The following is a 24,180-nucleotide window of genomic DNA, read 5'->3' as shown; positions in this document are numbered from 1 at the left end:
CACCCTCTAGAGAGCCCTGTGGTTGCGGACGATGCAATTGCCGTACCAGGCGGCGACGGTCTTAATGGTGCATCTGTAGAAGTTTGTGGGTCTTAGGGGCCAAGCCAAATTTCTTCAGAACATATAGATTTGTACCAGGGTAAGGCAGTACTTTGACAAATTCCTATCCAAACCATTCAGACCTCTATTAGGGGCTAGGGGTGAGAAAATTAAGGATTTGGTTTGGAACTGGGCCTTTTGTAAGAAGTCCCCTGCAAGTCGTGACCCTGCTTTGCGGTGAGCGGTCTCATTGGGGGGGCAGGTTAAACTCGTTAGCTTCACATGATGACATGGCACACTAGCTCCACACAGGAGAGGGAGCTGGTGGCCTGGGATACTGCCTGGTGGACATAAAAAAATCTAAAATCATGGCTAGCTCGCCATCCTTTGTTTATTAATAAAGACTCCCATTAAAGCCACAGTCTGTAAGATGTCCAGTGACTCAAACTAATACATGGTACTCCTTGAGTTGGAGGAATTTGACTTATACATTTAGTACAACTGTCTAACATTATTGTAGGAATCAAGATATTGGCATGTAAAATTATCGGTATTGGCTCCATTGTAAAAAAAATACTAAAAAATTGATGGCCCACTCTTTGAGGGTCTTTCAGAGTGTGGCTTTCAACTCTGTCTTGTTGTGTTTATTTATGTTAGCCTGTGACTGCAACTATACTGTTCCCCTGGTATCTATCTCCTTTATAGACCACACTGTCTTTTTTTAATAAGGTCTGTTTTATTAGGTTGTCGCTGCTTTGGAATAAACATTGTCCATAATGAAATATTAAAATCTATTCCTGAGTAATGTGTGCTCTGTATGCGTTTTAAGAGAAGGAAGATGTTTGAGAGGAGAGAGAATACTGGCTGGACCTTAAGAGGGGTACAGCAGTCTTACGTAATAATTTATCTAAAATTGAATAATTGAATGTGCCTTCAGGAGGTGTGTGTGTGTGTGTGTGGCCTAGCGAATCAGTCTCGAGGTGGAGGGGTCATTCTCATACCAGCCTCCTTTCCTCCTTCCTGCAGGCAGACTTAACCTGATATTACCCTGGCTGCCACCATCACACATCCTTTACCAGTCACCGGAACAAGTCACTGAAACTCATTTCAATCCACTACCCAGGCCCATGAATCGGCCATCCATGAATAGACAGTATCATGGCCTATTTGTGGGATCACAACAGTCCAATTTGACTTAATAGAATAATAGTTGATTAGTTTAGTAGGACAGACAGTTGGGTTAAATTGTCCACAGAAACAGAATGTCATGAGTAAACGTTATACTTTTTGCTGCTGTTTCGGATACTAGACTAACTGGATCCGTCATATCATTGCTTAGGGGAACCGCAAACTAGTCGAATATGATTTGAACCAATGAGGTGAGGGTAAGAGCAGGACCAATCAGATTAGGCTTGGGAGCATTGCGTGAACTATTTCAGTTTTGTGACTGACGTAAGCAATATGGGTATCATTGACTGAAATGGTACTGTAGCAAACAGCAAATATAAGTATCCAACACCTGTTCTTGTTGCATGCCCACTTAGGTGTTACCATTTCTTAAGTATTCAGGTAAGGACATCCCCTTTGTAGTAGTATAGTCTACTACAGTACTATACTATTACTACACTGATGGAGAGGAGGTCCTTGCCTCAATACTAGTAGTTGTTTATTAATCCTAAGAAGGGACATTTTGTTTAGTGGACAGGTGAATAAGATGGCCTCCTCTTCATACAGCCCTGCTCAGTCTCCCATGAAACTACAAACTCATCTCTATAGTTAAATTATTTCCTAACTAGCTTATAGCTAATTGAAGTATACTGTACAGAACAGTGACTTGCAGCAATACCTTATTTCCATACTCATGCAGGGTAGGAGTGTAAAGGTGGCTCTTGAGTTAAGAGGATACATAAATCATGGGTCCACAGGTTGTGTGTGTGTGTGTGTGTGTGTGTGTGGTCTGAGTCCTTTAATACTCTGTATATGCATCGTGTTTGTATTGTACACCATGTACTTAGCAATGGAATAAAATGGTATATCAAATTGGCCATAACACATCCAGCTGATGTTTTGATGCATGCATTTTTCATTTGTGATTTACTTACCGTGCAGTATGCTGCCAATGCTGAGTAGGCAACCCATCTCGTGAACGATGACAGTGTTCATTACTTGTTCTATCTAATTAACATTAAGCATCTAGCAATATATAGAAAAGTTGTTTACTGAAATGCATGCTGGCTGCTCAGGTGAGTCTCTCCATAGAAGCGGTGTGTTATTGATAAACTATGAACAGTGCAGTGGAGAAAATGGTATGTTGCCACATTCATTTAAAATATGCAGCCGGAAGGCTGCACAATTATAAATGGAACAAATGTCTATGGAATGAAAAAAATATGATATTGGTGAAACAAAGTTGCACATTCCAAACACGGTTACTTCAGCATCCTTCACAGGCCACTGTGTACCATGGTGTAGCAGACTTGAAATGTGGGTAAATGCGAAGAAATGGGCTAAAAGTCTCAATGGAACCTTAGTATGCGACTGCTGGGCGTATGCGACTGCTGGGCGTATGCGACTGCTGGGCGTATGCGACTGCTGGGTGTATGCGACTGCTGGGCGTATGCTACGCCCTGTATGTATAACCCCTATTCACTTTCTTCAAAGGACAACAGAAATACTGCGACCGTAGAACTGACCCCGGTTTTAATAGAAGATTATTTTATTTTACTTTATTAGAAAGCTTTGCCTATGCTTAGCAGACATCTCGTCTTTTCTCTGATGCTTGTGGCCCTTCGGTGTGTAACGCTATAGCCCTCTGAGGAAAACATTTCAATTTTCACAACATTAGTAGGGTATTCATTCCTCTCTCTGAACACATTCATTGGTCTTTGTAATAGTAGCCTTTTGATATGACTAGAAGAATCTCTCTGCTGTCCCTAAGGCTGTTAGCCAAGAGCCATTTGGTTGACAAGTACAGAAGAGTAATACGCAGCATTTACTCACTCTGTTATGTGTAGGAATCAAGATCAATGACACAATGTATTTGTGTTGTCAGAAAAAGAAAGCGCTTACAATTCTGTGTCACCTCTGAATCTTTTAAGTTCTCTGTTTGAATTTGAGTGCGAAGGCTTTGGGCCTAGAACTTTTTTGTAGAGTGATAACAGTTGAAACACTTAAATCAACCCCAGCAGCTTGTCTCAAATTAAGTCAGTGGCTGGCCAAGTTAGACCCACCATTTAATAATCTATCTCTCAAACCCTAATTGGTCTCTGGTGATTGAGAAATTCCATTAAAATGTATGTATTATGCCTGCAAGTCTGTTTCTCAGTCAGATAGCTATTTTAATCCATTGATCATTAAACTAGATGTATTTTTTATTTATTTAACCTTTATTTATCTAGGCAAGTCAATTAAGAACAAATTCTTATTTACAATGACAGCCTACCCCGGCCAAAGCTCAGCGATGCTGGGCCAACTGTGCGCTGCCTATGGGACTCCCAATCACGGCCGGTTGTGATACAACCTGGAATCGAACCAGGGTCTAGTGACGCCTCTAGCACTGAGATGCAGCCTTAGACCGCTGCGCCCCTCGGGAGCGTTAGACCGCTGCGCCCCTCGGGAGCGTTAGACCGCTGTGCCCCTCGGGAGCCCAGTATTGCTTGAGTTCCTGTTGACATCTTAGCAGTAATTGGTTACATGGCAAGGTTTTTTTTTTTTTGCTGTGCTGTTTTGAATTTATAATGAAAGTGACTTGTAAATTGTCCTCCCAACATTATTTTACTTTTTTATTTTTTTATTCTTTCATTTTATAGAGCAATGCGTCTTGTGTAGTTTAAGCATTTGTTAACTCAAAGACGAGCATGCATCTCAGTTAACACAGGCCTAAATGACATGTATGTCTCAAGGATGGTCTGTGATTTATCCTAGTTTACAGATATATCATTTCACCCATAATCTGTGATTTTGTCTTTATAATGTGACTTTTGTTTTCACAGTCTCTCTCACCTCACACTCACTCACTCTCTCACTCTCACTCACTCACTCTCTCACTCACACTCACTCACTCACTCACTCACTCACTCACTCTCTCTCTCACCATCTGGTTTCACAGTGCCTCGGAACGGGACTTGACTGGAAGTCTATGGCAGGAGCGGAAGAAACAATCGCCGGTTTTAATTGGCTGATCTGTCTATTCCCATCTAGCATAACGCTTTGAACCCTCCCCCTACATTGTGGACTTCAAAAGCGGCAACAGCACAAGTCATTTAAACAAGTCAAAGTACGCATTTTAGAAGTAGGTTTCACTAAACTTTATATGCCTGAACTCAAAATCAATTGTGCTTCTCAAAAATAATGTGATAGAACACATATTTTGATTTGCCATTTTCTTGAAGTCCCATCTAAACAGCTGTAACAGGCTCACTCACTCTCCCACCTCGATTTTAACCACACCCCTATCAAGTCCCACTTTGTAGCACAGTGTTACCAGGCTCTATGGGCCAGCAATTCAAGCCTGGGGATGAGGTTGCTTATCCATTAAGGAAATGCTAATGTCTGCTCGGAGCAAAAGGAGCCTCTATGTAAATCTATAAGGAGAAGTCAATGAGGTAGTTAATGATCTTGTGAGGAGTAATGGAAAAACATCCCTAATTTCATGGCAAAGTGAACATCTTTCCTATTGGCTTTTTTGGTGCCTGTTTCTAATAAAATAATGCATGTAGAGGCAAAAAAAGTGGCAGTAAATACTGAATTTTAGTATAGTTTTGCAGCTTCTCTTTTGTCTAGTTTTTAAAAAAGCATTGCAGCATTCAGCATATGGTTATACTGTAAGATGAGCGAAGATGATACACTGAACAAAAGGAATATAAAGTGAACAAAAGGCATTAAAGGCATATAAAGTGTTAATCCCATGTTTCATGAGTTGAAGTAAAAGATGTTCCTTAAACACAGATTATTTCTCAATGTTGTGTACAAATTTCTTTACATCCCTCTAAGTGAGCATTTTCCTTTGCCAAGATAATCCATCCAACTGACAGATCTACGATATCAAGAAGCTGATTAAACAGCATAATCATTACACAGGTGCAGCTTGTGCTGGGGATAAAAGGCCACTCTGAAGTGTGCAGTTTTGTCACACAACACAATGCAACAGATGTCTCAAGTTTTGAGGAAGCGTGCAATTGGAAAGCTGACTGCAGGAATGTCCACCAGAGCTGTTGCCACAATCTGTTTATTTCTCTACCATAAGCGACCTCCAACGTTGTTTTAGAGAATTTTGCAGTACATCCAACTGGCCTCACAACCGCAGACCACGTGTTTGGCGTTGTGTGGGCAAGCGGTTTGCTGATGTCAACGTTGTGAACACATTGCCCCATGGAGGCGGTGGGGGTTATGGTATGGGCAGGCATAAGCTACAGACAACAAACACAACTGCATTTTATCGATGGAAATTTGAATGTACAGAGATACCGTGACGAGATCCTGATGCCCATTGTGAGTTTTTATATATATATATATATATATTTTCCCCTTAAGGCATCTGTGACCAACAGATACATATCTATATTCCCAGTCATACTTATATTGTGTATATAATCTCAGCAAAAAATAAACGTTCCTTTTTCAGGACCCTGTCTTTCAAAGATAATTTGTAAATATCCAAATAACTTCACAGATCTTCATTGTAAAGTGTTTAAACCCTGTTTCCCATGCTTGTTCAATGAACCATAAACAATTAATGAACATGTACCTGTGGAACGGCCGTTAAGACACTAACAGCTTACAGACGGTAGGCAATTAAGGTCACAGTTATGAACACTTAGGACACTAAAGAGGCCTTTCTACTGACTCTGAAAAACACCAAAAGAAAGATGCCCAGGGTCCCTGCTCATCTGCGTGAACGTGCCTTGGGCATGCTGCAAGGAGGCATGGGGACTGCAGATGTAGCCAGGGCAATACATTGCAGTGTCCGTACTGTGAGAAGCCTAAGACAGCGCTACAGGGAGAGAGGCAGACAGCTTATCGCCCTCGCAGTGGCAGACCACGTGTAACACCTGCACAGGATCGGTACATCCGAACATCACACCTGTAGGACAGGTACAGGATGGCAACAACAACTGCCCGAGCTACACCAGGAAGGCACAATCCCTCCATCAGTGCTCAGCCTGTCCGCAATAGGCTGAGAGAGGCTGAACTGAGGGCTTGTTGACCTGTTGTAAAGCAGGTCCTCACCAGACATCACCGGCAACATCACCACCTATGGGCGCAAACCCACCGTCGCTGGACCAGACAGAACTGACAAAAAGTGCTCTTCACTGACGAGTCACGGTTTTGTCTCACCAGGGGTGATGGTCGGATTCACGTTTATTGTCGAAGGAATGAGCGTCACACCGAGGCCTGTACTCTGGAGCGGGATGGAGGTGGAGGGTTCGTCATGGTCTGGGGCGGTGTGTCACAGCATCATCGGACTGAGCTTGTTGTCATTGCAGGCAATCTCAACGCTGTGCATTACAAGGAAGACATCCTCCTCCCTCATGTGGTACCCTTCCTGCAGGCTCATCCTGACATGTCCCTCCAGCATGACATGCCACCAGCCATACTGCTCGGTCTGTGCGTGATTTCCTGCAAGACAGGAATGTCAGTGTTCTGCCATGGACAGCGACGAGCCCGGATCTCAATCCCATTGAGCACGTCTGGGTCCTGTTGGATCAGAGGGTGAGGGCTGGGGCCATTCCCCCCAGATATGTCCGGGAACTTGCAGATGCCGAGGTGGAAGAGTGAGGTAACATCTCACAGCAAGAACTGGCAAATCTGGTGCAATCCATGAGGAGGAGATGTGGCCACCAGCTGCATTGACTGTTACTGTTTGATTTTGACCCCCCCCCCCCCCTTTGTTCAGCGACACATTATTAAATTTATTTTAGTCACATGTCTGTGGAACTTGTTCAGTTTCTGTCGGTTGTTGAATCTTCATACAAATATTTACACATGTTAAGTTTGCTGAAAATAAACGCAGTTTACATTGAGGACGCTTCTTTTTTTGCGGAGTTATATTTTAGTTTAGTGTGTATATATGGGCACTTTTGTTTAATAACTGATATGATAAAAATAGTAATATTATTAGCAAGATGAGGAATAGTATAACTGGAATAGATTCTATAATTCAAGTGATCAGGCACGATAAGCCTAATTAATAAACATTTAATAACGTCATAATTAACATCAATATCTCACTGAAATAATAATTTTCAAAGTGGACCTCCTGAGTGGCGCAGTGGTCTAAGGCACTGCATCGCTGTGCCACTAGAGATTCTGGGTTCGAGTCCAGGCTCTGTCACAGCTGGCCGCGACCGGGAGACTCATGGGGCGGTGCACAATTGGCCCAGCGTCGTCCAGGTTAGGGGAGGGTTTGGTTGGCAGGGATGTCCTTGTCCCATCGCGCACTAGCGACTCCTGTGGTGGGCTTGGTGCAGTGCGTGCTGTGCATGCTTGGTGCAGTGCGTGCTGTGCGTGCTGTGCATGCTTGGTGCAGTGCGTGCTGGTCGCCTGGTGTACGGTGTTTCCTCCGACACATTGGTGCGGCTGGCTTCCGGGTTAAGTGGGCATTGTGTCTAGAAGCAGTGCGACCTGGCTGGGTTGTGTTTCGGAGGACTCATGGCTCTCAATCTTCGCCTCTCCAGAGTCCGTACGGGAGTTGCAGCGATGAGACAAGACTGTAACTACTATCAATTGGATACCACGAAATTGGGGAGAAAAGGGCAACAACAAAAGAATTCTGAAATACCGGAAGCAATATATTCAACTGCAAAACACAAATATTAACCCAAATCTATATAGCCACCTTTTAATATTTCCTCAAGTAGAAATGTATGAAATGTATGCATTCACTACTGTAAGTCGCTCTGGATAAGAGCGTCTGCTAAATGACTAAAATGTAAATTTGCAATTCCTTTCAATCATCATAATGGAAATCAGCCAGCCAGTGCTTTCTAAGGGGCAAAGAAACACGTGGAAATGTTCTGTTTCATTTTCTATCAGTTGTATGAGTAAAAGGCCCCTCTTGAGGAAAATTGGATCGTTTCTCTGAGATGGAGATCTGGCAAATAGAAGATAATACCCCCAACATCTTTAGCTTGGCTGATCCATAACCTCTCAAACACGGCTTTGAACAGCAGATGGGGACGTGATGAGACACAATGAGGTCCATGTGCTTAGACAAATGACCATTTTAGGTAGTGGGATTGTCCAATGTTTACTTACCATTAGAATATCAGTTAGCATTATTGAAGACAAATATTAATAAGAACTAACTATGCTTTAGGTTAAAGTATTACAAATAGCATTTATTTTTGTTATGGTATTATATTTAAGATTTTGGGTTTGGGAGTTGCCAGGGACCTCACGATTCTAATATGTATTGCTATTCGATACTGTGATTTTATTACAAATTGATGTTCCTAACATATGGTGAGCAATATGTCTGCTGCAGAGGGGCAAGACCGAGCCATAAGAAAGAATTTTGATCAGTCATGGAAATAAAAGTGCTGAAAACAAATTGGCTCCCTAATTTAAAAAGATGGAGAACAAGCTATGAAGGAAAAATACTAGAATTTAGGTGCGGGTATAACCAATTAGCGCAAAAATAATATAGCAATATTGTCAAAACGATACCATATCATAAAATGATATCCCGATATGTAACGATAAAACAAATACATCTATATCCATCTATCGATATATCTATCACTGGAGTGTATGTAATACTTATCTAGCCATAGAGAGAAACCCTGGTGTCCAACAATTACCAGCCCCTGGTTACCATCCCCCTGTCTCTCTGGGATGAATGACATCTTGAACCCATAAGATCATAGATCACCTTGTGTTGGCTTTCAAACCCTGCCACCGTGGACTAGTCAAAAATGGCCTTGTTTACCAAACAGAACCTTTGTTTATGTTCGTTCCACAACAGACATTTTGGAGTTACATCACCCATACAGAATGCTGGCTTTATCAGCGGATTAAAGGGATAGTTCACCAAAATAACATTAAGCTGTCAATGGACAAGGTACACTATTAAACATTTTTTTTTTTTTTTAAAGTATGTGGACACCTTCAAATTAGTGGATTCAGCTATTTCAGCCACACCTGTTGCTGACGGGTGTATAAAATCGAGCACACAGCCATGCAATCTCATAAATAAACATTGGCAGTAGCATGGCCTTACTGAAGAGCTCAGTGACTTAACACAGCACCGTCATAGAATGCCTCCTTTTCAACAAGCCAGTTTGTCAAATTTCTGCCCTGCTAGAGCTGCCCCGGTCAACTGTAAGTGCTGATATTGTGAAGAGGAAACGCCTAGGAGCAACAACGGCTCAGCCACGAAGTGGTAGGCCACACAACCTCACAGAACGGAACCGCTGAGTGCTGAAGCACCTAGCGCATAATTGTCTGTCCTTGGTTGCAACACTCACTACTGAGTTCCAAACTGCCTCTGTAAGCAACTTCAGCACAGTAACTGTTCGTCGGGCGCTTCATGAAATGGGTTTCCATGGCCGAGTAGCCGCACAAAAGCCTAAGATCACCATGCACAATGCCAAGCGTCGGCTGGAGTTGTGTAAAGCTCGCCGCCATTGGAGCAGTGGAAACTCGTTCTTTGGCGTGATGAATCATGCTTCACCATCTGGCAGTCTGACAGATGAATCGGGTTTCTGCAGATGCCAGGAGAACGCTACCTGCCCGAATGCGTAGTGCCAACTGTAAAGTTAGGTGGAGGAGACTGTTTTTCATGGTTCGGGCTAGGCCCCTTAGTTCAAGTGAAGGGAAATCTTAACGCTACAGCATACAATGACATTCTAGAAGATTCTGTGCTTCCAACTTTGTGGCAACAGTTTGGGGAAAGCCATTTCCTGTTTCAGCATGACAATGTCCCAGTGCACAAAGTGAGGTCCATACAGAGATGGTTTGTCAATCGGTGTGGAAGAACTTGACTGGCCTGCACAGAGCCCTGACCTCAACCCCATCGTATACCTTTGGGATGAATTGGAACGCCAAATATGACCCAGGCCTAATCACCCAACATTAGTGCCTGACCTCACTAAAACGCTTGTGGCTGAATGGAAGCAAGTCCCCGCAGCAATGTTCCAATATCTAGTGAAAAGCCTTTCCAGAAGAGTGGAGACTGTTATAGCAGCAAAGCGGCGACCAACTCCACATTAATGCCCATGATTTTGTAATGAGATGTTTGACGAGCAGGTGTACTTTTGGTCATGTAGTGTATGACATCAAACCATGCTTTGGTTTAGTTTCCCTGGCACTGTTCTCCCTGACACTGTTCTCAAATGCTAACATGTTAGCATTTGTGGCACAAATTCTATGCATGTCATGGTACCTATATCATTTTTTTTGCGCATGATGTCCAAATCATTCTAAAGTGTAGCTAAATAATGTCACTTAGATGATTTTGGACATGACCTCCTAAGACATGCTAACCTCTCACCATTACAATAACGGGAGGTTAGCATTTTTTTGGGGGGGGGGGGGGGGGGTATGTTATGTATGCCTCAACTTTCTCACTAATCATTATTCACGATTTATTCAGGATTATCCCTAATCATGGTAGCATCCACATTAAGTCTTTTAGAAACATATTCTATTCTTATTTACAATGAAAGTGACTCCAAAATGACACAATACATTATTTATTTATATTGGGCACAAAATAATCGAACACAACCAAAACAAACAGAAAATGCATTCAACAAGTTTGTAGAGTCACAAGCTTGACGTAATCGTTGCGTGCTAGGAATATGGGACCAAATACTAAACTTGACTACTTTAATGTTTTACTCCATGTGTAACTCTGTTGTATGTTGTCGAACTGCTTTGCTTTATCTTGGCCAGGTCGCAATTGTAAATGAGAACTTGTTCTCAACTTGCCTACCTGGTTAAATAAAGGTGAAATAAATAAAATAAATAATGCACACAGGTGAATTTGTCCCAATACTTTTGGTCCCCTAAAATGGGGGAACTACAAAAAAGGATGTAATTTCTAAACGGTTCACCCGAATTGGATGAAAATACCCTCAAATTAAACCTGACAGTCTGCACTTTAACCTCAGTCATTCTATCATTTTAAGTACAGAGCCAAAACATTTGTCACTTTCTCAACTTTTGGAGCTCGCTTGTTGGTACCATGACTTGCATGGGATTTGTGTGATAAATTCTAAAACATCAGGTTCTTCAGTTCTAAATGCAACATAATAGACTGATTTGGGTGTAAATGTAATATTCATTGTTGGCGTTGGATGGTGTTCCGGGGAGTAACACCACTAACCTGTATCGGTTGTTCCTGGTACTCCTTGGGATCATATTCAATACCTGCCATGCCTCCACACTGATCTTATCTGTCTGGTCTAACATTGACCTCTAAATGTGTGTACACACACGTACCCAACCGCGCACACACACATACAAGTGTCCACGCGCACATGCTCGGTCAGTTTATCTGTCAGGTTTAGCTGTAGTATAGTATCACACACAGGTTTTAATTTGTCTGCACTGCACAATAAAGATTATAACAACATGTTTTTGATTGAATTTACTGCAAGATCCAATGGGTTTGCCGACCGCATTATCTACCAAGAGAATTCTCTTAGGTTATAATCACAGCCGTGTATATCCCCCCCCAAGCAGATACCTACCTGAAAGAACTTCACTGGACTCTAGGTAATCTGGAAACCATATATCCTGAGGCTGCATTTACTGTAGCTGGGGATTTTAACAAGGCTCCCTAAATTTTATCAGCATATCGAATGAGTGACTCGAGCTGGCAGCATTCTGGATCATTGCTGCTCTAACTTCCACGACGCATACAAAGCCCTCCCCCACCCAGCTTTCGGAATATCTGACCACGACTCCATTTTGTTGCTCCCAGCCTTATAGACAGAAACTAAAACAGAAAACGCCCATGCTCAGGTCCGTTCAATGCTGGTCCGACCAATCGGATTCCACGCTTCGATATTGCTTCGATCATGTGGACTGGGATATGTTCCAGATAGCCTCAGACAACAGCATTGATGTATACGCTGATTCGGTGAGCGAGTTTATTAGCAAGTGCATTGGTGATGTTGTACCCACGGTGACTATTAAAACCTTCCCTAACCAGAAACCGTGGATTGATGGCAGCATTCGGGCAAAACTGAAAGCGTGAACCACTGCTTTTAATCATGGCAAGGCGACTTTAAACATGACTGAATACAAAGTGTAGCTATTCCCTCCAAGGCAATCAAACAAGCTAAGCATCAGTATAGAGATAAAGTAGAGTCACAATTCAACGGCTTAAACTAGAGACGTATGTCGCAGTCAAACACGGATTACAAAAAGAACCAGCCCCGTCGCAAGGCTGCTGGCCCAGACGGCATCCCTAGCCGCGTCCTCAGAGCATGCACGGACCAGCTGGCTGGTGTGTTTTACGGAGATATTCAATCTCTACCTATCCCAGTCTGCTGTCCCCACATGCTTCAAGAGGGCCACCATTGTTCCTGTCCCCAAGAAAGCTAAGGTAACTGAACTAAATGACTATCGCCCCGTGGCACTCACTTATGTCATCAGGAATTGCTTTGAGAGACTAGTCAAGGCTCATATCACCTCCACCCTACCTGATACCCTAGACCCACTCCAATTTGCCTACCGCCCCAATAGGTCCACAGACGACGCAATCGCAATCACACTGCCCTAACCCATCTGGACAAGAGGAATACCTATGTAAGAATGCTGTTCATTGACTACAGCTCAGCATTTAACACCATAGCACCCTCCAAACTCGTCATTAAGCTCGAGACCCTGGGTCTCAATCCCACTCTGTGTGCAACTGGGTCCTGGACTTTGACGGGTCGCCCCCAGGTGGTGAGGGTAGGAAACATCTCCACCCCGCTGATCCTCAACACTGGGGCCCCACAAGGGTGCATTCTCAGCCCTCTCCTGTACTCCCTGTTCACCCATGACTGCGTGGCCATGCACGTTGCCAACTAAATCATCAAGTTTGCAGACAACACTACAGTGGTAGGCTTGATTACCAACAATGACGAGACGGCCTACAGGGAGGGCCCTCGGAGTGTGGTGTCAGGAAAATAACCTCACACTCAACATCAACAAAACAAAGGAGATGATCGTGGACTTCAGGAAACAGCAGAGGGAGCAGCCCCCTATCTACATTGACGGGACAGTAGTGGAGAAGGTGGAAAGGTTTAAGTTCCTCGGCGTACACATCACGGACAAACTGAAATGGTCCAACCACACAGACAGCGTGGTGAAGACGGCGCAACAGCGCCTCGTCAACATCAGGAGGCTGAAGAAATTTGGCTTGTCACCAAAAACACTCAAACTTTTACAGATGCACAATTGGGTGCATCCTGTCGGGCTGTATCACCACCTGGTACAACAACTGCTCCGCCCATAACCACAAGGCTCTGCAGAGGGTAGTGCGGTCTGCACAACGCATCACCGGGGGCAAACTACCTGCCCTACAGGACACATTCACCACCCGATGTCACATGAAGCCCAAAAAGATCATCAAGGACAACAACCCGAGCCACTGCCTGTTCACCCCGCTATCATCCAGAAGGCGAGGGCAGTACAGGTGCATCAAAGCAGGGATCGAGAGACAGAAGCTGTTTCAATTTCAAGGCCATCAGACTGTTTGAGTGGCTGCTGCCAACATACTGACTTAAATCTCCAGCCACTTTAATAATTGGATGTAATAAATGTATCACTAGTAACTTTAAACAATACCACTTTATATAATGATTACATACCCTACATTACTAATCTCATATGTATATGCTATACTCTATAACGTCTACTGCATCTTGCCTATGCCGCATGGCCATCGCTCATCCATATATTTATATGTACATATTCTTATTCATCCCTTTGTGTGTGTGTGTGTGTGTGTGTGTGTGTGTAAGGTAGTTGTTGGGAAATGGTTAGATATTACTGCGCTGTCGGAACTAGAAGCACAAGCATTTCGCTACACGCGCATTAACATCTGCTAACCATGCGTATGTGACCAATAAAATGTTATTTGATTTGTGAGTGAACTGTCTGATTTGAAATAAACCTATTTTGGATAGATGGATGATGGGGGCATGAGACTGCTGCTAATTGTCAGTGTGTGTTTTTCCCTTTAATCACCAATACTTTGATATTGTTTTCGCAGGTGTAGACGGGAATACTCAAAAGATCGAATTTGTCTGATGAGAATCGCCATCCACCAGAGACCTAAGGTATGGTAAGATATCAAATGCTCATTATCTCATGTACCAATAAACAATTAATCACATCAGGAGAAAAACAACCCACAAAGGCTGTATACCAAATAACTAGGAAATCTGTTGCTTAAACATCTGTTACCATGGTTACCCCATGGATATTCAATCTGAAAGACGTCTGCCTAAAAAAATATGTAAGGGTTTCTACAAACCAGAATGTTGAATATTTATACATACTTTACCGGTTGTCAATGCGGTTGGTCCTTTTGATGGTGCTAGGTGAAAATGAGCTGTCCACAGGAAAATGTTGTTTACTTGACTTTTTGCAGAGCCGGTAGGTTCTGCCGCTTATATTTTCATTCTCCTGACGCATTGCACGTGATGCACAATATATAAACAATAGCCGAATGTAACGAAACGTAGTCGACCGACGCACGTTTCCTCGCAATCGACTGGAAGTGATTGGGAAATTCGCCAGCTGATTGCGTGGGACAACGTTGTATTAGGCTCGACCATATTGTGCAAGTGTTTGTCACGTGCGAAACACTGATGTACAGACCAGCATACTGAAGGTGTGGTTGATAACACTTCCCTGTGGATATTTTGTCCCAATCACCTCTGACATAGGGATAAAATCGGCAGTGTCAATGACGTTTGTTCAACATTCTGACTGTTGGGGAATGCTGAGCCTACATGGTAGAGACCAGAGTAAGTGTTTCCCTCTCGGATTCTAAAAGAGGCTAGGTAATCTGAAGCAGTCGACTGTACCGTTTTCAAACTAACATGGAAATATCCATGGTGATTTCTCAGAAAATGTCTGACTGATGGTAATTGCATAGTGTAGCTCTATTTTGGTGTTTGAGGATTGTTAAATAAATTGATCCGTTTTTTTTCTCTTTTCGTTTTTTTATTACATATTTGAGCCATTTTGTGAACTATTGAAGTTGAGCTTTGAATGGTTAAAGTAATTGTTCAGGGTCAGATACATTGAAAATGACAGACAAATACCCAGTGCTGTATCTTCTGTATTGGAACAGCAATAAGGAGCACAATGAGTTTTGCTCTAAATATTAGCTGTGAGTTTGGTAATTAGACTTAACACTAGAACCGCTGAAGCAGTTACAGTATTTTGACTCCTCATTAATAAAAATAAAAGGTATTGCGCTGCCATTTAAGTCATGCCCCCCTCCATCCTTGACTTTTCATTAATAAGTCTATATAACACACTGTCGTTGTTGGAATCTTTATCACAAACAAAACTGGAGTTTTAACCAATTTTAGGAGAGCATGTCATTTTTTTTTTTTATGGTTGCCCCTCCTTTCCCCGACTTTAGGGCCTGCTCCACTCCTTCTCCGACAGCTGAAAGTGTTCATTTGGTAATCACCCCGGTAATTACTTCGAATCTGAACCTAAACTATACCGAAACTAATTTCACACCATACTGTATAACAACAGATGAAATACATTAAGTAAAGTATGATGGGGAGAATGGGTGAGTTGATGAGCGTGGGGAACGATGATGCATAATTATGTAATCACCAATTGTGAAATTTAACCATTCTAATTATAATCTTAAAATGGTGTGTACCCAATATCAGTCCACCGAATCCAAGCAGTCTTATCAGTCTACGCTGACCTACTTGGAGCAGGCTAAACAGTGAGATCGTGCGTAATTGTACATGCTGAAAGGTTTTCCATATCTGGGAAAAGATCCACATCAGGCAGCAGGTTAGTGAGCGTCAGAGAATGTGGTGATGAGGCTTGTGGAACCTTACATTGGCAAGGGGAGAAATGTCATGAACAATTTCTATACTTCACTGGCGAACAAGTTGCTTGCAAAGAAACAAGCCTTGTTTGCACCATGAGCAAAGTGAGACGGAAGTTCTCTCCCTCTGCGCAAAATAAGGGACCTGCACAGCCGTTGTACTCCACAATGGTGCTGAAGAATGACAAGACAACACTCACACTTTACCAAAGCAAGGCAAGAAAGAACGTTTCTGTCATGAGAATCATGCATCCGACAGTTGCCATCGATGGGGACACAAAGAGAAAACCGGAGACCGTTACACACTACAACCAAACAAAGGTAGGCCTATGTCAAAATGTGAAAGTGACAAAGATTTGTGTCGACTGTTAGGACAAGGGATAACAGCTAATTGAAATACAACTTATATTAATTATAATTCAATTATTGCTTTGTGTTGATTTTCCCTTTATCAAGCACACTTGCCGTTAATGATGTTCAGGCTGTATACTGATGTTTTCGTCATTTGACTGTGCGTCTTGCTTGTAGTATTTTGTTTTTAATTTTGTCGTTATAAAAATAAGCTGTTACCGTGTTCCAACACCTATGTTTCTAATAAAATTGATTGGCCACTTGAATTTGTGTTAAGTGGTTTGTTTTTACTATTTTTATTTGAAATAAAATGCATCTTATTCTGTTACCCAAGACATTCATAAATTATTTTTGCGATAGCATGTATTAATTACACTGTTAGAATGTTGAAGTCCGAATGATTGCTCATTAGCTTGAAAGGGGGGGGTCCCTCGGCCCAGCGGTTCTAGTGGTAAATTAAATTACACCACTTGATCATGTAATACTGCATGTACTATGTGCTTGTATATGTACACCTACTGTATGCCATTGGTTTAATTGGTGGTGGGTCAGATTGCTTGAATTACTTAATGAATCTGTCTTTCAACTCATCCCTACAAAGATCTTGCAAAACAACTGCAGCCAGGCACTAAGAAATGATGGGTTTAGTGTCTGGTCTCGAATCATTAAGAGAGGGGATTACTGCTGGGCCAGAGAACCCCAGGAATGTGTTGTCCCCTCTGGTGACCCAACACACCGCTGATGAAATGGAATTGAATTAATGGGGCCGCCCACTGGGCTGCCTGATTAAAATGACACACACCTTTGATCCCAGAGCGAAGTGACCAGGCTGCCCCCCGAGGGATATGTAGGGGACGTGTGTGTGATTCACTCGGCTGTGTACTGCGATCCACCTCCAAACCCCAGAGCCTTCTCACTGGGGGGCTGGACCTCTCAGGTGCAGAACTGGTTGCCTAGTTTTGGGTTGAGGGGTTATAAAAGACTGCGGAGATTGAAGCTGGAGCCCTTCCAAATATAACATTGTCATGTACAAATAAAGCAAATCGAAACAAAATAGTCAATGTTTAAACTTTCAATCAAATGTATGTATAAAGACATTTTTCCATCAGCAGATGTCACAAAGTGCTTATACAGAAATCCAGCCTAAAACCCCAAAGAGTGAGCAATGCAGATGCAGAAACACGGTTAGGAAACTCCCTAGAGAGGAACCAGGATTTGAGGGGTGGCCAGTCGTCTTCTGGCTGTGCCGGGTGGAGATTATAAGAGTTCTTCAAGATGTTCATACTGTAGATGATGATAATAATAATCATTGGTTAAAAAGGGTGCAACAGGTCAGCACCTCAGGAGTAAATGTCAGCTGGCTTTTCATAGCCGAGGGAGGGGAGAGAGGTCTGCGACAAGGTAGCAAGTCATGGTTCACCACTTTGCGACGTTCCTTTGATCGTAAAGTAAACACCTCAGTATTTAATTTGTCTGAGATACTGTAAATAGAAGTAGATGTGTCAAATATGAACTAAATTAAATAGGTCAATGCTTGTCTATTGAGATGGAAAGTGAAGTAAGAGGTGTGTGTGTGTGTGTGTAGCCATGTTAAACCAAGCCACACTAAGACGGTAATGTTTCAGTTATAAACTCAGCAAAAAAAGAAACGTCCTCATTGTTAACAGCATTTATTTTCAGCAAACTTAACATGTGTAAATATTTGTATGAACATAAGATTCAACAACTTGAGACAAACTGAACAAATTCCACACGTGACTAACATAAATTGAATAATGTGTCCCTGAAAAAAGGGGTGGGGGTCAAAAGTAACAGTCAGTATCTGGTGTGGCCACCAGCTGCATTAAGTACTGCAGTTCATCTCCTTCTCATGGACTGCACCAGATTTACCTGTTCTTGCTGTGAGATGTTACCCCACTCTTCCACCAAGGTATCTGCAAGTTCCCAGACATTTCTGGTTGGAATGGCCCTAGCCCTCACCCTCCGATCCAACAGGTCCCAGATGTGCTCAATGGGATTGCGATCCGGGCTCTTCGCTGGCCATGGCAGAAAACTGACATTCCTGTCTTGCAGGAAATCATGCACAGAACGAGCAGTATGGGCTGGTGGCATTGTCATGCTGGAGGGTCATGTCAGGATGAGCCTGCAGGAAGGGTACCACATGAGGGAGGAGGATGTCTGCCTTGTAATGCACAGCGTTGAGATTGCCTGCAATGACAACAAGCTCAGTCTGATAATGCTGTGACACACCGCCCCAGACCATGACGGAAACTCCACCTCCATCCTGCTCCAGAGTACAGGCCTCGGTGTGACGCTCATTCCTTGGACGATAAACGCGAATCCGACCATCACCCATGTTGAGACAAAACCGTGACTCGTCAGTGAAGAGCACTTTTTGCCAGTCCTGTCTGGTCCAGCGCCGGTGGGTTTGTGCCCATAGGCGACGTTGTTGCTGGTGTTGTCTGGTGATGACCTTCCTTACAACAGGCCTACAAGCCCTCAGTCCAGCCTCTCTCAGCCTATTGCGGACAGTCTGAGAATTGATGGTGGGATTGCGCATTCCTGGTGTAACTCAGGCAGTTGTTGTTGCCATCCTGTACTTGTCCCGCAGGTGTGATGTTCGGATGTACCGATCCTGTGCAGGGGTTGTTACACGTGGTCTGCCACTGCGAGGACGATCAGCTGTCCGACCTGTCTCCCTTTAGCGCTGTCTTAGGCGTCTCACAGTACGGACATTGCAATGTATTGCCCTGGCCACATCTGCAGTCCTCATGCCTCCTTGCAGCATGCCTAAGGCACGTTCACACAGATGAGCAGGGACCCTGGGCATGTTTCTTTTGGTGTTTTTCCAGAGTCAGTAGAAAGGCCTCTTTTAGTGTCCTACGTTTTCATAACTGTGACCTTAATTGCCTACCGTCTGTAAGCTGTTATTGTCTTAACGGCCGTTCCACAGGTGCATGTTCATTTAATTGTTTATGGTTAATTGAACAAGCATGGGAAACAGTGTTTAAACACTACAATGAAGATCTGTGAAGTTATTTGGATTTTTACGAATTATCTTTAAAAGACAGGGTCCGGAAAAAGGGCTGTTTCTTTTTTTGCTGAGTTGACAACGCATCTTTTGCAGTAATCACCCTTACTGTTTCTGTTTGCGTTGTGACTCCAGACAGTTGTGTTATCGGCCTAGTAGAATCACTCTCCTGGGTTTGCTAGAGGTGTACTGGTTTCTGCATATTCCGGTTAGTTAGGGGTACTCTGGTAGGCTCCCCTCACCCGCTTACGACGGTGGAAATGTATGTTTCCTGTACACTTAGGAAGGGTGTTTCATTCAGCTCAGTGAGGTTCTTAGCTGTATAGACAGAAAAACATTAGGGTTGTCTGTTGTAAAGTTGTCTGCTAAGCAGAAAATATAATGATTCTAAAGACATGGACATCGTGTGTGTGTGTGTGAACTCTGGGTCATTAGCAGTAAAAATGTCTCTCCCTGCCTACACATCCATTGTCATAATAAAAGCGTTCCACTAATTTGAAGCCTGAGCTCGCACTCACAGACAAACTGATGATTCCGAGACAAACATTGAAGCACCGTCTCTCAGCCGAGCGATTAAGACATTGCGCCCAGTGGGGGGCGTCAGGTGGTCATGCGGGGAGTGGAGACCCCTGGGGGCAGAGCACACCGCAGGGGTCAACGTGACATCTCACCCGTGCCACTGAGCTTAATATCTGTGAAGGAACTGCTGAAACACACAGAGTAGAATCACCCTCAGCGTCAGCCTCTTAGACATCCGTTAGATACCAGGCTTTAGCATTAACACCATCTAATGGGAAATGAACTAAACCCACAACGCCATCCATAGTTATTACTCTATATACGTTGCATAACTTTTTGTTGCCTGCTTTGTTTTTTTGTTCTTAAGTGCATTTCAGTGGGTGGTTGCAATGGCTGAATGTGTATTATAGCTGTGATCTAAAGCAGGGAAAAACTAAAATGGAGAAACCTCTATCCACTTGACACCTGGACGTGTGAATGTATAGTATCTAGCTGTGGAGTGTTATGTGCTGAGTGGATCCGTTTTCTCTTTCTCTGTTGTGCGCTGTTTGATTTCCTCGCTGGAATCTATGTCCAGTTGCAGTGGTGGGCAGGTAGATATGCTGCCAGATCTCTGCTACTGTGGCTCCATAATGGTGGTGGCTCAAGAGGAAGTGGCTGTTAGGGAATAAATACTGTATGCACTACCTAGTGTGATTGCTTGCTTACATCGATGATAATGGGCATTTATTTATTTAGAGTTTTTCAAGTGCCCAAAGCCCTGTATATCAGTACTGTAGTAGTTTTTAATTGAGCACTTAAATCACCAACCACCCCAAGAAGTCATTTTGATGTCGCTGCTAATTCACATCAAGAACAATTAGGAAAGAGAAAAATACAGCACAGAAAAGCCATGGTGTCGTTGATGCATAGTTGGTGTCCGAAATGGCACCCTATTCCCTATATAGTGTACTTTTGACCAGAGCTATGGACTCTAGTCAAAATAAGGGCGGCAGGTAGCCTACTGGTTAGAGCTTAGGACTAGTAACCGAAAGGTTGCAAGATCAAATCCCCGAGCTGACAAGGTAAAAATCTGTCGTTCTGCCCCTGAACAAGGCAGTTAACCCACTAGGCCGTCATTGAAAATAAGAATTTGTTCTTAAAATTTGTTCTTAACTGACTTGCCTAGTTAAATAAAATATAGGGAATGGGGTATAGCTCTGGTCAAAAGAAGTGTACTATATAGGGTGTCACTTTCCTGTTTTCTCTCAATTCAATTAAAATCAAAGGGCTTTATTGGCATGGGAAACGTGTTTACATTGCCAAAGTGACAACAGGTTGCTCTGTCATCCCAGTGTTATTGGCCCAGATCCTCCTGTGAGGACTAGCATTCCCTGCTGGTAGCATTACACACCAACACCACAGAGAACCCCTAGCTGCCATTCTACCTGTCGGGGACCAACAGCCATCCATCTGTCCAGTTGTCCAGTGTTTGCTTGAGTCCTCTTTAGAACAGCCTTGTAGTTTTCCAACATTTGTAGTTTGTTTGAATTGTCTTTAATGCACAAAAACCTAATTTAAAGGTATCTGGTAGACAGTGGCATCCCCCCTTTATTTCTAGCACTTTTTTGTTCTTCATGTGATGCCTGTTTTGCATGTTATTTTGGCATTATACATGTCACATCAGTTTGCAAACAATGTAAAAACATTTTTTAATAAAGCCACATACATACTTGGTCTCTTTTTTTTGCTTTCTTGAGTAAGGCAGCTCCAAAATTCAGGTGTCTTCAGCCTAGCTCAGTGCTTTCTGTGGTGGTGGGGCAGCCAGCGGAAAATGCAGAGCGTAGGGGTTGGTAATGTTCTCTAGTTGGGCCGTGATTGGCTCCGTGTTCTGTCACTCATGGGGACACTACGTCACCGCCAAATCTAAGGGTGGAGCTGCACAATTCAAGCCACTTGGGTGCTGTCATAGTTACATTAGAAGTTCCCATCCAAGAAGGCTCAATGTCATTGGCCACAGATAATTTTGTCAAATCACGTTATATCTACAGCAGCTTGATTGGACTGATGATGTCAACATTTATAATTTCAAAATCTTAGCTAGCAGTCATCATGAATCAAGTTGACAATCTACTGGCACACCCTTTTTAATCCTTGTCATATGAAGAGAAATTATAGATAAAACATCAGTGCTCATCGGCCATTGGATATTAACATTACACAAGTTGTAAGTCGCAAATTCAACAATTAGTGGTTTGGAGGGAATCAATGGCTAACTGCATGCATTGCAAAGTAATCACTTTGCCTGCTATTCAGTGGAGTGGGGGTGTGGTCCCCAGTATGGGTTTAAGGGTCTCTTTTCCAAGCTTAAAAGGATAAACATTCAGCATTGACCATGGTGTCAATCCAGCATGACATCTGCTGCTCTTAAAACAACTGGAAACTCAGAAGTGGGAAATCTAATTTCAGTGATTTCAAGACAACTGGGAACTCCGACTGGGAAAATACGTTTTTGAACGGTTATCCAATTCAGAATTGGAAGTCGGGAACTCGGACCTCTTTCTAGAGCACCGACGTGAAGATCACTGACGTCATCATGATTCAACCTTGTTCCCAGTTGTCTTGAACGCACCATAAATCCAGAGAATACCAGACGTTGATGGCAAAGTTTGATGACAAAATTTGCCCACAAAAGACCACTGCGCCACCTTCCTGTTCAAGTGAGCACCACACAACAAGGTGAGTTCAAAAATGTGTTGTATGCTGCTGCAAAAATATGTAATATGCCAAGGAGATATATGTATATACCAACTAAAAGTAGTACTAAAGTGTACAGTACCAGTCAAAAGGTTGGACACACCTACTCATTCCAGGGTTTTTCTTTGTTACTGTTTTCTACATTGTAGAACAATAGTGAACAACAGTGAGCACATCGAAACTATGAAATAACACATATGGAATCTTGTAGTAACCAAAAAAGTTGTTACATTTGAGATTCCTCAAAGTAGCCACCCTTTGCCTTGATGACGGTGCTGCACAAGCTTGGCATTCTCTCAACCAGCTTCATGAGGTAGTCACCTTGAATGCATTTCAATTAACAAGTCTGCCTTGTCAAAAGTACATTTGTTGAATTTCATTCCTTAATGCGTTTGAGCAAATCAGTTGTTGTGTCAAGGTAGGGGTGGTATACAAAGATAGCCCTATTTGGTAAAAGACCGAGTCCATATTATGGCAAGAACAGCTCAAATAAGCAAAGAGAAACGACAGTCCATCTTTACTTTATGGACATGAAGGTCAGTCAATCCAGAACATTTCAATAACTTTTCATTGAAAGTTTCTTCAAGTGCAGTTGCAAAAACCATTAAGCGCTATGATGAAACTGGCTCTCATGAGGACCACCACAGGAAAGGAAGACCCAGAGTTACCTCTGCTGCAGAGGATAAGTTCATTAGAGTTACCAGCCTCAGAAATTGCAGCCCAAATAAATGTTTCACAGTTCAAGTAAGTAATCTCAACATCAACTGTTCAGAGAAGACTGCATGAATCAGGCCTTCATGGTTGAATTGCTGAAAAGAAACCACTACTAAAGGACACCAATAATAAGAAGAGACTTGCTTGGGCCAAGAAACACAAGCAATGGACATTAGACTGGTGGAGATCTGTCCTTTGGTCTGATGAGTCCAAATTTGAGATTTTTAGTTCCAGAGTAGGTGAACGGATGATCTCCACATCTGTGGTTCCCACAGTGAAGCATGGAAGAGGAGGTGTGATTGTGCTTTGCTGGTGATTTATTTCAAATTCAAGGCACACTTAACCAGCATGGCTACCAAAGCAAATACTGTAAGAACAGCCCATGTTCTGAATTCTATCGAGGTACATTTAGAAAATGCTGAACAAATAGTTATATTGACTACATCCGTCCTAGCTTGCTCTTTAACGGATTGCCTTTTATCCGCTCGTCGTCCCCTTATGCCATAGTTTCTAGATCTCAAAAGTCAGTAGACGCCACATTTGTTTAAGCAACTCAGCCATATCAGCTATGTTTCTTTATAAGTCAGTAAATGAGGCTGAATGAACTGTTTCGCTCCCAGACAAGGCTCCGCTGATAGCCAGGTGTCGCAGTGGTAAGGTGTGGTCACCATTATAGTGCATTTAATGTATTGTTTAGTGTTGTGTTGTATAGATTTACATGCTAAAATCGCCACTGCTGGTAGAAGTAAATTGATACATA

The 24,180-nt window shown here is 42.9% G+C and overlaps 1 long non-coding RNA gene across 2 annotated transcripts in view; it reads left to right on the top strand.

The window, feature by feature from the left end:
* LOC106608060 (kelch-like protein 29) overlaps positions 1-24,180 on the top strand; it is a 271,450-nt gene that overhangs the window by 20,965 nt on the left and 226,305 nt on the right. For both annotated transcript variants that reach the window (XR_006770316.1, XR_001329370.2), the window contains exon 2: positions 14,252-14,318. This is a non-coding gene — a long non-coding RNA (kelch-like protein 29). The remainder of the gene's footprint in view (positions 1-14,251; positions 14,319-24,180) is intronic.

The sequence above is a fragment of the Salmo salar genome, chromosome ssa06 (genome assembly GCF_905237065.1).
Source record: "Salmo salar chromosome ssa06, Ssal_v3.1, whole genome shotgun sequence".
Lineage (NCBI taxonomy): Eukaryota > Metazoa > Chordata > Actinopteri > Salmoniformes > Salmonidae > Salmo > Salmo salar.
This window is presented reverse-complemented; position numbering and strand designations above follow the sequence as displayed.